The 12,817-nt window shown below is 42.6% G+C and overlaps 1 protein-coding gene across 15 annotated transcripts in view; it reads right to left on the bottom strand.

The window, feature by feature from the left end:
- Positions 1-12,817, bottom strand: part of LOC125460757 (potassium voltage-gated channel subfamily C member 2-like) — a 225,633-nt gene that overhangs the window by 49,760 nt on the left and 163,056 nt on the right. The window lies entirely within an intron of this gene.

The raw sequence follows: 12,817 nt of genomic DNA, 5'->3' as shown, positions 1-12,817 counted from the left end.
GAGAAACTGTACATCGAATGAATATTGTACTTGGAATTATTCTATTGTACAGTACAATTCAAGCAATGAAAACTACAAAATGAGGCATTGAAATATTTAAACATTCTTGATAAGTTGGAAAATGGGGGCTATTTAGCTCAGTTGGCTAGTTGGATGCCAGGTAGATAAAATTAATGCCAATGGAAAGGGGTTTGATTCCACTGTAGCTGAGGTAGGCTTGCAACCTTTCTCTTTGCCCTGCCCCTTCGGAGTGGAAGGAAATGGCATGTCATCACCAAGAAAAATGACCAAGGAAATAACTTGGGATAAAGTAGTGGTAGATAACAAGCCAAGGACCTGCCATTGGGCTGAGTCCACGTGAATGAATGAGGGAAGGGCAACAAATGGTATGCTATGTTTTATTGGATTGTGTCATTATACATGGGTCAATTTTGCTTGCCTTTGCCTGCCAGAAAACACCTAATCCCAAAGTACAATAGCTACGGAAATGAAAACCATAAAACCAAGGCTATACCCTTAACACCTCCATTCTAATGACTGTAAATTCTTAGGGGCAATGGGAGTCTGATCATTTGGCTAAATAGGTACAGACCCAGTATTGCTGTGGTAATAAAGTGTAAGGGACATTCCCAAACCCCTTTCTCTATCTTCTGTAGCAACATTTAAGGAAAATTACAGAACAAAGAAAATTACAGCACAGGAACAGGCCCTTCGGCCCTCCAAGCTTGTGCCGATTGAGATTCTCTGTCTAACCTGTCATCTATTTTCTAAGGGTCTGTGTCCATTTGCTCCCCGCCTATCCATGTAACTGTCCAGATATATCTTGAAAGACAGTAACGTGTCTGTATTTACCACCTCCGCCTGCAACGTGTTCCAGGCACCCACCACCCTCTGCGTAAAGAAATTTCCACGCATATCTCCCTTAAACTTTCCTCCTGATTTATTGGAAATCAAATGCAAAATCACCTTAATAATGTTGTTGTGGACTTGTACAAATATCCTAGCTCAGTCTGAATGGTCTAATGGAAATCTAGCAGTAGAAGATTGGAATGGGCACTTTCGTTTTGCCTACCCACCCACCAAACTTACAGCCAAAGAAACCATTGGCCGAGATTACACCTGCAGGTCTCTCAGACCTGGAGCTGTGTGCCTCTTGCCGCCCAAACTAGCGAATGGAAGACCCTGCCTGGGGATTGGGTCTATACTGGAGATGTTGCTGGGCCTGTTTAGTGTGGCATTAAATGCTGCACCAACTGGACAAGTGTGGATCCACCGCTACTTCCAAAGTGAGGACACAGAGCAGTCAAGAAAATTAGTCTCTAAACAATGTTGGAAAATTATTGGCAAACATCATTTGAAGCCAATATGCACTTGGAAACATGAGACAAAAATCTTATTTTTATTTTGAATCCAGTTTACTCAGGTTTGTGCTGTGCAAAGCAAGAAACAGCCTAAAACCTTCCCATGTGCAAGCTTCCTTTCTTAATATTGCCGAGCTGCATGGCTAGTTTCACTTAGTTTCAGAACTTTTGCTGCTTTTAATGCATTGAATTGCTACTATTAAAATTAAATTACCTTAGGCCTCAATAGATGCCATATTAGCAAGTAACAAGCACAAAACCCTTCAATATTGGCCAAATACCATGTTTATTTGTGCATTTCTTCAAGTTGAAACATATGTGTGCTCGTTATATTGTTATTTCTGAATGTTTAAAAATTTGGTACTTTTTTTTGACATTCACTCCTCAACTAGGAATGAATTTTGGACAAATTTGGAATCAAATTGTTGCATAATTTGAATTATTTATGTCTGAATTTAACCATTAAAAAAAAATAAATAGACGGAGATATGAGGACTGTTTCAAAAAACAATGATGGGACCATAAGAAATAGACACTCACAAAAATACAACATGGGCATTTTGAGAAAAACGCATCATTAACAAGAGTGACAATTGAAAACCTTTACCCCTGCTGGGCAAATTTTAAAAATGTAAAGAACATTTAGAAATTGCTCACAGCAGTACATTGACATTATTTCAGTCCTGTTTTAATCTATAATTAGACAGCTCCCTTTACCCTCTGAACAACCGGACAACTGAAATCTTCAAGCGAACATTGAAAGAAATATCACTGACTGAAATCCTTATTTTCATGAATGGGATTTTACGGCTTGATTTTCCTCAAACCAGTTAGAAAGTTGATGCCAAGAATTGTTACCAACATACCACAGGAATCTGAAAACCACGCTTGACTACCACAGGATTAGACGCTATAGACAAACAGTACACTACATCATGATGGAAATCAAATTTAAATAGGCGCATCTTTTAAAACCAGTTGCTATAATCTTACTGCCATGCAGAGACAGAAAGTTGGTAAGATAGCCATGCAAAATAGTATTGGCATGCAGCATAATGATAAAGAAAGTATTTGGGAACTGAAATTTCTTCAGATCTGAGGGATCTTTCAGCATATCAGGAAGCCATTTGACCCAGTGTGTAAGTTTCAGCACAATGTTACCGAAATCTAAAATGAATTTCATTGGCCCACTCTCTCCTTATGACCCTGCATCAGTCTCAATTTAATTGTGCTGCCTCTGCTCTGGTCTCACTGCGTCAACCTGTAAATTCATCCCAATACTCCATTGCCTCCCCATCAACATGAATCAATCATAAAATCCCCATGGTGCGGAAGCCGGCCACTCAGCCCATTTTCTCCTATCAGCTCTCTGAAGACCATCCCAACCAGAACCACACTGCCATGCTATTCCTGTAACCCTGCATATCCCATGGCTAAACCTAGCCTGCGCATCCTTCAACACCATGGGCAATTTACCATGGCCAATGCATTCAATAATGGAGAACCAGTCTCATCATCCTGCTTTCTCCCCATTGCTCAATGTCAATTCAAAATATATTAGCAACAGCTTAAAATTACTTCGTACCTTTAACATAATAAATCATTAGCAACCCATTGTAATGATAAAATGTGTATCTATTGCCCATACTTGTTGGCCATTTTGACAATTTGCCACAGGGTTGCCTTAATTGACAGTAGGTTAACCAGTTGTTGAAGGATGATCAGAGATGCAGCAGTTTTGGATGTTGCCTGAGAGAAGGGATGCACTTCTGACGCAGGCAGGACAGCTTAGGAGGTGACTAGGTCAGTCTGAACATGACACAAAGAATTGGTAGAAAGATTAGTGTGGGTGAGAGTTTGATGGTGGGAGATAGGGGGGAAACCCCTATAGGGGGATAGTGAGGGTTGCTGAGGTTATGTTTCCTGCCCACAGCCTCCCTCTATGGGTTACTAACCCACAGATTCCAATGATACTCCAAGCTATGGCTTCCTCAGGTGACAGGGGTGTGCCACTGCCCTGCCAGAAAAATGTCTAAAGGACTGTAAAATGGTCCCTAACAGGACTGTTAGAACAGAAGTGGGGTAGGAATTTAGAAACTGCTTGAAGGGAGGGTGGTAGATTTGTTTGAAATGTATTCAACTGTACAATGAAGATGTGTGATGGGTGACTGAAAAGATACTTCAATTTTTAATCCTGGTATCGAGAGGAGAGTTATAACCAAATGAGGAGGGACAGAGGGAATGGTTAAAATCTTAAAAATCAGTTTGTTGATCCAATCCATTGAACAGAGACAGAAGTTATGGGTGATCAACCTACTCCAAAGTTTGCTCGTTGGCACTTTAAATATGACAATGAACCGTAAGCCATTTTGTCGTTCAGATTTTTGGATTTAGCAGATGGGAGATGGTTTTGCTGAGGCTGCCAGTAAGGATCTGGTAGATCAAGAAAGTGTGAGCCTCTGAATTCAGTGTACTTGTGTGAGGAACTCCTGCGATTGGCTACCACACTTGACCCTCTCCACGTGACTCCTAACCATGCCCATACTTCACCCCAGAGATAGTGATCACATCCCTCCCCGGGTCCTCTGATTCCATGCAATACCTAAGCTCTCCTCAGCAGGTTTTCAACAGTACTTCCACACCACAACTCAGGCACACCCACATCATCTCAAGGCATTCCTGAACAACCCTTCCACCATGCTTCCAACTGCACTCCCAGGCTCTGGTAACCTCCTCCTTCCACCCCCACTGTTACCCTGACATTCTCACATTTCCACTTGCTATGGGCTCTCCTTCTAATACCAGCCCCATCTCCAAGAATGAATCCCTTCCCACTCCTGAGCTCTTCTACAAATCTCACCACTGACTCACCAGGTCCTGTAACTTTCAACACTTTGTTCCCTACCCAGCTGGATGCCAGACTACTGTCTCTATGGCTGATTTCTGGGAGCGGTACTAGTCAGGGATGTCATGTACACGCCATGGAGCCCCAATTCCACAGTGAGATGTAAACCTCTGATTTCTAGGTTCTTTCTCTGGTGATTTCTCATCTACCAGGTCAAAATCCAGCCTTTAATCAATTTGATTTTTTTTTCTTAAAGACAGAGAGAGTTTCTATAATTATGACCAAGGTAGCAAGAACCTGAATCCAGAATCTTGCATCTACCATTTTCATTTGGTGGGCTGGAGTGACCGGTGGTTGGGAAAATCAGACCAGGTTCAAAATTGCACATCTGTGGCTCATTGACGTAGCTGCCCCAGGAAGGTCTGAACTCATTTGTTCGGAACATGATTGTGCACTTCAGACCTAGTAGGAGGAGGTCAAAAGGTGCCAGGCTTCTTTAGAGAGATGGCATATCCTTTTGGATATGAACCTGGGATACCTTCAGAAAATGTCAGGGTGTTTCTTTTGGGATTCTTAAATGGAGACATAAATATTTTTAAAAATTGCATAAACTCATTAGAGTTGTCAAAAGGAGCTGTCAAAGTGGAAATGCATTTCAATCTCTTTTGAATATTTGAAAAGATTGTCTGTACTGTTAAAACATGTCAGTGTTTGCTTTTCAGTCTTGGATAAGTCTCTGGTCACAAATACAGGATCAGTGCCGAGCGACTGATTTTACACTTTAATGACCAAGATACCTGTCAGTTTATTGTCTGTTTGGCTGCTTCAAGTCATGATAAACCTTTTGAAGTAGGACTGTGAATTTCAATGCTTATTTTTATCCAGGATTAAATGAATTTAAATGTAGTGGATGTGTGTTGATCAAAAGTTAATTTATCAATTAGCAACTTCAAGAACTTTGTTTGATCCCAGCATGTGACTTGAGGTGTGTCCATGTTGGATACTGGGTCAGTTGGCATGGTTGGTGTAAGAGCAACAGAGGGGGTACATTAGTATGAGGAAATTACAACTAATGGGGGTGGGTAGATGGTCGTATGTTGTCATGGGAGGGATGAGAGACCATGTAGAGTCCATTGGGGTGGGGGGTCATGAAGTGGCATGGATTGGCATGGAAGGAGTATGGATGGGTGAGTTGAGCTGTGAGGCGTGAGATCTGGAACGCTGCCCTTTGTTTCTTTATCATGGTTAAGATAGAGTGCTGGTGCAGCCAATCCTGCACCTGGAAACCTCTGCACTGTAAAAGTCAGCCCCTTTAGAACTAAAACCTGCAATCCCAGAATGTGCAGTCCCGGTTTGGATTTGCAAAGTTGGGAATCATTCCAATATTGGGAAATTTCAGGTCTTCATGTTTCAGATGTATTTGCCCTCAAGTTTCCAATAAAAGCACAAAAAAATCCTTACTTGTTAAGTTTCAGTACGAACACCTACTATATCAATAATTGTTATCAAAAGACATTTCTCAGATTTTGTTGCAGGAAACACTAATTATTGCATAATATGTATTCTATGATCTCTTGCATATCTCAAAGGTTTGTGTTGCTGGCCTTCAGCTACCTCTGGAATTTGTTTGCTAATCTCCCCGCCTCGCTCCCTGTTTTTCACCCTTTAAGACAGTCCTTAACCCTACTCTTCTTACTAAATGTCATATTTCCTCTTTCTCCATAAGGCTGAGTGACAAATTTTGTCAGACAGCACTCCTGTAAAAAGCTTTAAGGCATTTTACCATATTAGTGGTACAATATATTGTTATTTGGTTATTAGGCAGTTTTCTGGTGAACATTTGCAAATTATTTCCTTGAGAACTGTGACAATAACGTGCTGATCATGAATCAGTTAATTTCACTGAAACATTAATATTCAGGAGTATCCATGCTGCCAACTATTGTCCTCACAAATCTGGGGTGCAGTTGTGGAAAAAAGCACTGCCTATCCAGCTAAACAAATGTCCCATGACGTTGCATTTGTGGAAAACAAGGATAAATTCCATCTGCTGTATATTTTTTGAGAACAGCTGTTCATTTCCTTATCCATTTTTCAATTCTTTTCCCTTCACTATGACTCAATTTTTGTCTTTCTATGAATTATATGCTTTCTCCTGCTTTCTCTTCTTTCCTTAACCTTTGCTTTTGTTTAGCTTTTTATTTCTTTTTCTAGCCTTCCAAACTTGTAACTTCTATTGTCTACCATCTGCAAGTTTCCTTCCAAGCCACGCATCATTCTGACTTGGAACGATCCAGCCATTCCTTCACTGTTCCTGGGTCAAAATCCGACAACTCCCCTCATGAGGGCATTATAAGTGACCCTACACCCTAAAGGACTACAGTAATTCAAGAATGTGGTTTACAAGCCCCTGTTCAAAGACATTTTCTTCAGCACCATGTTGGGTCCAGCCCAGAATTCCAAAGGGATTTGGCTTCTATAGTATGGGCTAAGTGGATTTTGTCTTAAATTCTTTTTAAAAAATTATTTCTTTTTCTTTGTTATATTATCATGGAAGGACTATTGTTACAAACTTTTATTTCTTTATTTTTCTAATATTTTTTCCTCAGAATTTGTACTCAAAAATCCAGACCTAGGTACTTCTGTATCTCAGATGGTACAGTAAATAGTGATTTGTAAACTCTTCTCTGTGCCCATGGAAGTATATGTGACAATAAAGCTAATTCCATTAATTCAATTCAATTAGGGATCATGATAAATGTTAGCCTTGCCAGTGGTGCCCACATTCATGAAAAAAAATTACTTGGAACAGGTATTAGCCCTCTGTAGCTTAGGAATTCACCTGAAATTTATAACTTTGGCATGTTCAGTCACCAAACACTTCTGCTCATCATTTGAGTTGATGCTGCATGAGAAATGATCACAACTAACAGTTCAAACACTCATTGTGAATTTCAGATTGGATTCATGATCTGTTCTCTACTTTGGATATTTGAAGCATGAAGAGAAATGTCTCGGAAACATCGGGGCTGAATTTTACCAGAAATTGCAAAAGATCAATTATGTTGAGTTTCAACAAGGGTTTCTCTGCATGAAGCCTAGTGGATTTTCTCACGCTATCATTCCTAACTCACCCCAGCAGCTGTGTGTCACCTCCTTACGATGCCCTTATCATCCAATACTAACCTGACGCCCTCACTTGCTATAGGTGCAAGCAGTCACTACTGCTCGATTACCCCAGAATTCATGAGTCTGGCACCACATCCTGTCAAGTGTTGGCAAAATGGAGATACTCTTTGAAATTTTTGCCCCGGACATGGCAGACAAGGGGAAATTAATGCTCTGTTAACAGGGGACAGGATCCTGAGGTCCAATAACGTCATAGTGAAGAGAATGTAAAAGAAGCCACAACACGAGATCCAGCCAGCGTGGTCCAAAGTCACAATATCTACCTTAATTTCAACTGTCCGGAGGAACTCCCAGTCATGTAGGAACAAGGTCGTTGACCTTTTCTACTCCACCAGGGCTAAATTCCGCCATCTTCTCCGCACTCCCTCACATTCACTTCCATCGACGCTCGTACTGTTCCTTTGCCACATTTCCCTCAACCATCTCTCACTGCCAACCCCTGCTTGGCCTCAGTGCTTTCTACTCATTTACTCAGGATGCCTCACTAATGGACCCTCAACTGCGCCAGCTGTGTTACCCAACTTTAAACTCATCCAATCTCTCATTTTGGCTCATTCAAGACAAAAATGGCTCAGAATAGGATCAAGACACCCAGAGTTGGTGGTGTGGTGCTGACAGTAAGATCGTCATTCTGTATGAGGAGAGGATCTTGGCCCTTGTCACTGAGAACCGGGACCGGTCATGCGGAGATGCAGAAACATTTACGACTCTGTGATGAGATAAGTGGTGTTGTCCATTGATGAGCTACTCTGCCATTACCTCAACTGCAAATGTATCCTTAATGTGCCACAACATCTGCACTTTGTTTGTAATGCATTCTCTCTTCAGTCTCCTGCAGCTATGAGCAGCATGACCATGGTGACCACAGTCAAGAGGGCAGCCCCGCATGATGTCCCCTCTTCAATCTCTGAGGAAGAGCGTGAGGGTACCTCTGAGGAAGCTTCTCTAGCCTTTACAACCAGCTTTGATACTGACCACTCAGTAGTGATGCGATGATCAAGAGAAACTGCTGGTGTGCACATCACTACCATATGTAATCAGCTGGTTGAGGAAGGCATGCCCCAGATAACTGGTATCAGGGGACTGCCAGACACCAGATACCTACTCATTCTCAGGCAGGAGAGGATCTCAGGAAGTTGGCAGATTGTGATTCCATTGACAGGTACAAGCTGACATGAGGCAGTGGGCACGCTTGTTGGGGACATTGGGAAACCTGACGGAGAGGCTGTGGGACTCTGGTGTCTCAAGCACGCTGTTGCCTGGCTGCCTCAATGCACTGGTTGGGTGGCTGATAATGGAGGGCCAGGTCCAGCACAATCGGACTGCAAGTCTGTGCATATATCATGCAGAGTCAGCAACCTTCAGCTCACTCTAGGTGTTTCTTCCTCACAAAGGGGCAGGGCAGTGCCAGGGGACACCCAGGCAGAGGAGAAACCACATACTTGCTCCCAGAAGCCTTCTCTCACAACCTTCCAAAGGTGGGAGGGTTGTCTAGTTCCATCCTTCCTGCCACATTTACCACTGCAAGAGGTCAGGTCAAGCAGAATGCACTTGCATCTGGGCAGGACAAGTCACTATGTTTGGGCACCTGGACACAAATGATCGTTGGGTCATCTGACCAAAGGCCAGCTGAGTTCCTATGAAGGGCAGAGTCCCTTCACCCTGCTGTGGTACCCGGGACTATGCTGAGACACTGTCGGAGGGAAACAAGCAAGAACGTCTTCTCAGGGCACGTGGATGGAGCTGGTGACAATTCAATATAAATTAATTTGTTAATATCGTCAATTTTCATCATCAGCTGTTAGTGGTGTCACTGAAGATACAGAGCCGAACCATCCTTACTGTTATACAATGCTTGATGGGCAAAGCTGTGAAGTGAGCAACTCATATACCATGTGCAGGCTTTCGGAACTTGGAAGCTGACTGCTACATTCACAGCTAGAGTCCATCTTTCCAGGATCCAAAACATTGCTTGTCCTTCCTTTCCATTAGTGGGAGTGATACCTGATACTGCATGAAGTGATCAAGAATGCCTGCCCCCCCGCCATGATATTGCTAATGGGGGATTCAGCAAGAGTAAAGCCATTGAGATTCAATATAGAACATAGAACATTACAGCACAGTACAGGCTCTTCGGCCCTCGATGTTGTGCCGACCTGTCATACCAATCTCAAGCCCATCTAACCTACACTATTCCATGTGCGTCCATATGCTTATCCAATGACGACTTAAATGTACCTAAAGTTGGCGAATCTACTACCGTTGCAGGCAAAGCGTTCCATTCCCTTACTACTCTCTGAGTAAAGAAACTACCTCTGACGTCTGTCCTATATCTTTCGCCCCTGAATTTAAAGCTATAATAGCAATAGGCGATAGTCATGTGGTATGAACGTTATTTGCCACTTGTCAGCCCAAGCTTGGATACTGTCCTTGTCTTTCTGCATCAGGACATTGCTTCAATTTCTGAGGTGTCACAAATGGTGCTGAACTCTCCTCAATCATCAGCAAACATTCCAAACATTACTATTAAGGGATGTCATTGATAAAGCAGCTGAAGATGGTTAGGCCTAGGACACTACCCTGAGAAACACCTGGAACTTAAATGATTGATGTCTGAGAACCACAACCAACTTTCATACATGTTTTTGACTCAAACCAGTGGAGAGATGACCACCTGTAACTAATTGACTCCATTTTACTAAGATCCTTGGTGCCACATTTGGTGAATCACAGCTTTGATGTCAAGCTCAGTCCCTATCATCTCAACTCTGGAATTCAGCTCTTTTGTCCATTTTTGAACCAAGGCTGTAATGAGGTCAGGAGCTGAGCGGCCCTGGCGGAACCCAAACTGGGCGTCACTGAGCAGTTTATTGCTGAGCAGGTGCTGCTTGATAGCACTGTTGATGATATATTCCATTACTTTACTGATGATTGAGAGTAGACTGATGGGGAGGTAATTGGCCAGGTTGGATTTATCTTGCTTCTTATGTACAGGACACACTTAGGCCTTTTTTCATATTGTTGGTAGATAACTGTCCTGAAAGAGTTTTCCTCTGTGCATGGCAAGTTATGGAGCACTCTTTTTTAGCAATTTTACTGGAATGATTTTAGGACCCATAGGACTTTGCGGTATTCAGTTCCTCCACCTTGGTATTATGTGGAATGAATCAAATTTGTTGGAGGTTGGTATCTGTGATGCAGGGACACGTTGGGGAAGGCTGAGATAGTTACCCACTCAGCAATTCTGACTGAAGTATGTTGCAAATGTGTCAGCCTTGACTTTTTCACTTGTGTGCTGGATTTCTCAGTCTTGCTGATGGAGGTATTTGTGGAGCCTTCTCTTCCAGAGAGTTGTTTAATTGTCTACAGCCATTCATGACTGGATTTGGCAGGACTGCAGAGCTTAGATCTGATCATTTTGTTGCCAAATTGTTTACTTCTATCACTTGCGTGTAAGACATCATGTGATGTATTTTTACCAGCTTGATGTCTTACTTTTAGGTATACAAATTCTGCTCCTGTTATGTCCTCTTCTACTCTTCATTCAATCAGGATTGATCCTCTGGCTTAATGGTAGTGTCGGTATATGCCAGGCTAAGAGGTTGCAGATTATGTCAGAGTACAAATTCTGTTGCGGCCAGTGTTGAAACACTGCATAGATGCCCAACCTTGAGTTGCCAGATCAGTGTGAAATCTGCCCTATTTAGCACCATATCATACAACATGAAGGAGCATATCCTCAATGTGTGAAAGCAGGCTATTCAGCCCATTGAATCCACACCAACCCTCCAAACAGCATTCCACTCAGACACAGCCCACAACCCTATCTCTGTAATCCTGTGTTTCCCATAGCTAATCCATCACACCTACACAACCCAAGGCACTTTGGACAAATTAGCATGGCCAATCCAATTAACCTGCGCATCTTTGAACTATGGGAGGAAGCCAGAACAAACTCTATACAGACAGTCACCCAAGGATGGAATCAAGCCCAGGTTCCTGGTACTGTGAGGCAACAGTACTAACCACTGAGCCACCGTGCTGCCCTGCAAAGTTGATGAAATGAAGATAGGTCTTCATCTCCAACAAGGGCTGTATAGTGCTCACTCTTGCTGATAGTGTTCTGGTTGGATGTACCTGTGGCAGACAGATTGGTGGGGATGAAGTCAAATATATTTTTGTCTCATGTTGGTTTCCTCGCCACTTCCCGTAGGCCCAGTTCAGGCGCTTTGATTTTTCAGAACCTAAGCAGTTTGGCCAGCAGTGTGCTGCTGTGCCACTCTTGGTGGTAGACTTTGAAATCCTCCTCCCAGAGTACATTCTATGCCATTGACATTCTCAATGTTTCCTACAAGTGTTGTTCAACATGTAGGAGTACTGATTTATTGGTCAAGAAAGACAGGGCATGGTAATCAGCAGGTTTCCTTGACCTTGTTGATCTGATGCACGAGACTTCATTGTACCTGGAGTCAATGTTGAGCACTCCTGGGGCAACTCCCTTTTGACTCTATAACACTTGCCTACGCCTCTGTTGGTTCTGTCCTGCGGATGTGACAGCACATTCAGGAATGTTAATGGTGTTGTCTGAAACATTGTTTATGAGGTATGCATCTGAGAGTATGACTATGTCAGGCTGTAGGTTCACTCGCTGTGAGCCAGCTCTTCCGATTTTGGCACAAGCCTTCGGTGCTAGCACAGAGAACTTTGCAGGGGTGACAGGGTTGAGTTTGTCATTGTCATCTCTGGTGCCTAGGCCAGGTGGTTCACCTGGTTTCATTCCATTTTTGAGACATTTTGGCAGTTAATACAACTAAGTGGCTAGCTAGACCAATTCAAAGAGCAGTTAAGAGTCAACTATGTTGCTGTAGGTCTGGGGTCATATTTAGGCCAGGCCAGTGAATGACAACAGTTTTCCTTCCTTTAAGGTTGTTATTGGACCACACATGTTTTTATCACAATCAACAATGGTTACATGGTCTTCATTTTACTTTTAATTTGAGATTTTTATCTGAGTTGCACACTTGTTATTCACAGCACAATGGAAAGAACCAGAGAATCTTAAGGCTAGGTCCCTTACAACTGATGAACATCCAAGTGTACACATCCCTTTCCCTGCCAACCCCACAGGCTTTGAACTTACACAAGTTTCCATTCAATTTATCTAATTCTTCATCTTGCTTCTTTATGCCCCAGCCCCAAACATATCAAGTAAACAGACCAGGAATAGTAATGGACTGTCACCCAATGGAAGCCAGGGGACTGCTTCCAGTTGATAATCCCCACTCTCACATGACCCCTTTTCAGTTCAGTGATCTATTACATATTATGCTTCACACTTCACAGACGTAATCCTTTCTGTATTTGAACATGCCGCCTCTAATCCTCACAATTAAATAGTCAGGCTTCTCTCTTGCAGTAGTGG

This window comes from Stegostoma tigrinum, chromosome 18 (genome assembly GCF_030684315.1).
Source record: "Stegostoma tigrinum isolate sSteTig4 chromosome 18, sSteTig4.hap1, whole genome shotgun sequence".
Taxonomy (NCBI): domain Eukaryota; kingdom Metazoa; phylum Chordata; class Chondrichthyes; order Orectolobiformes; family Stegostomatidae; genus Stegostoma; species Stegostoma tigrinum.
The sequence above is the reverse complement of the archived record's forward strand: the minus strand, read 5'-3'. Positions and strand labels throughout refer to the sequence as shown.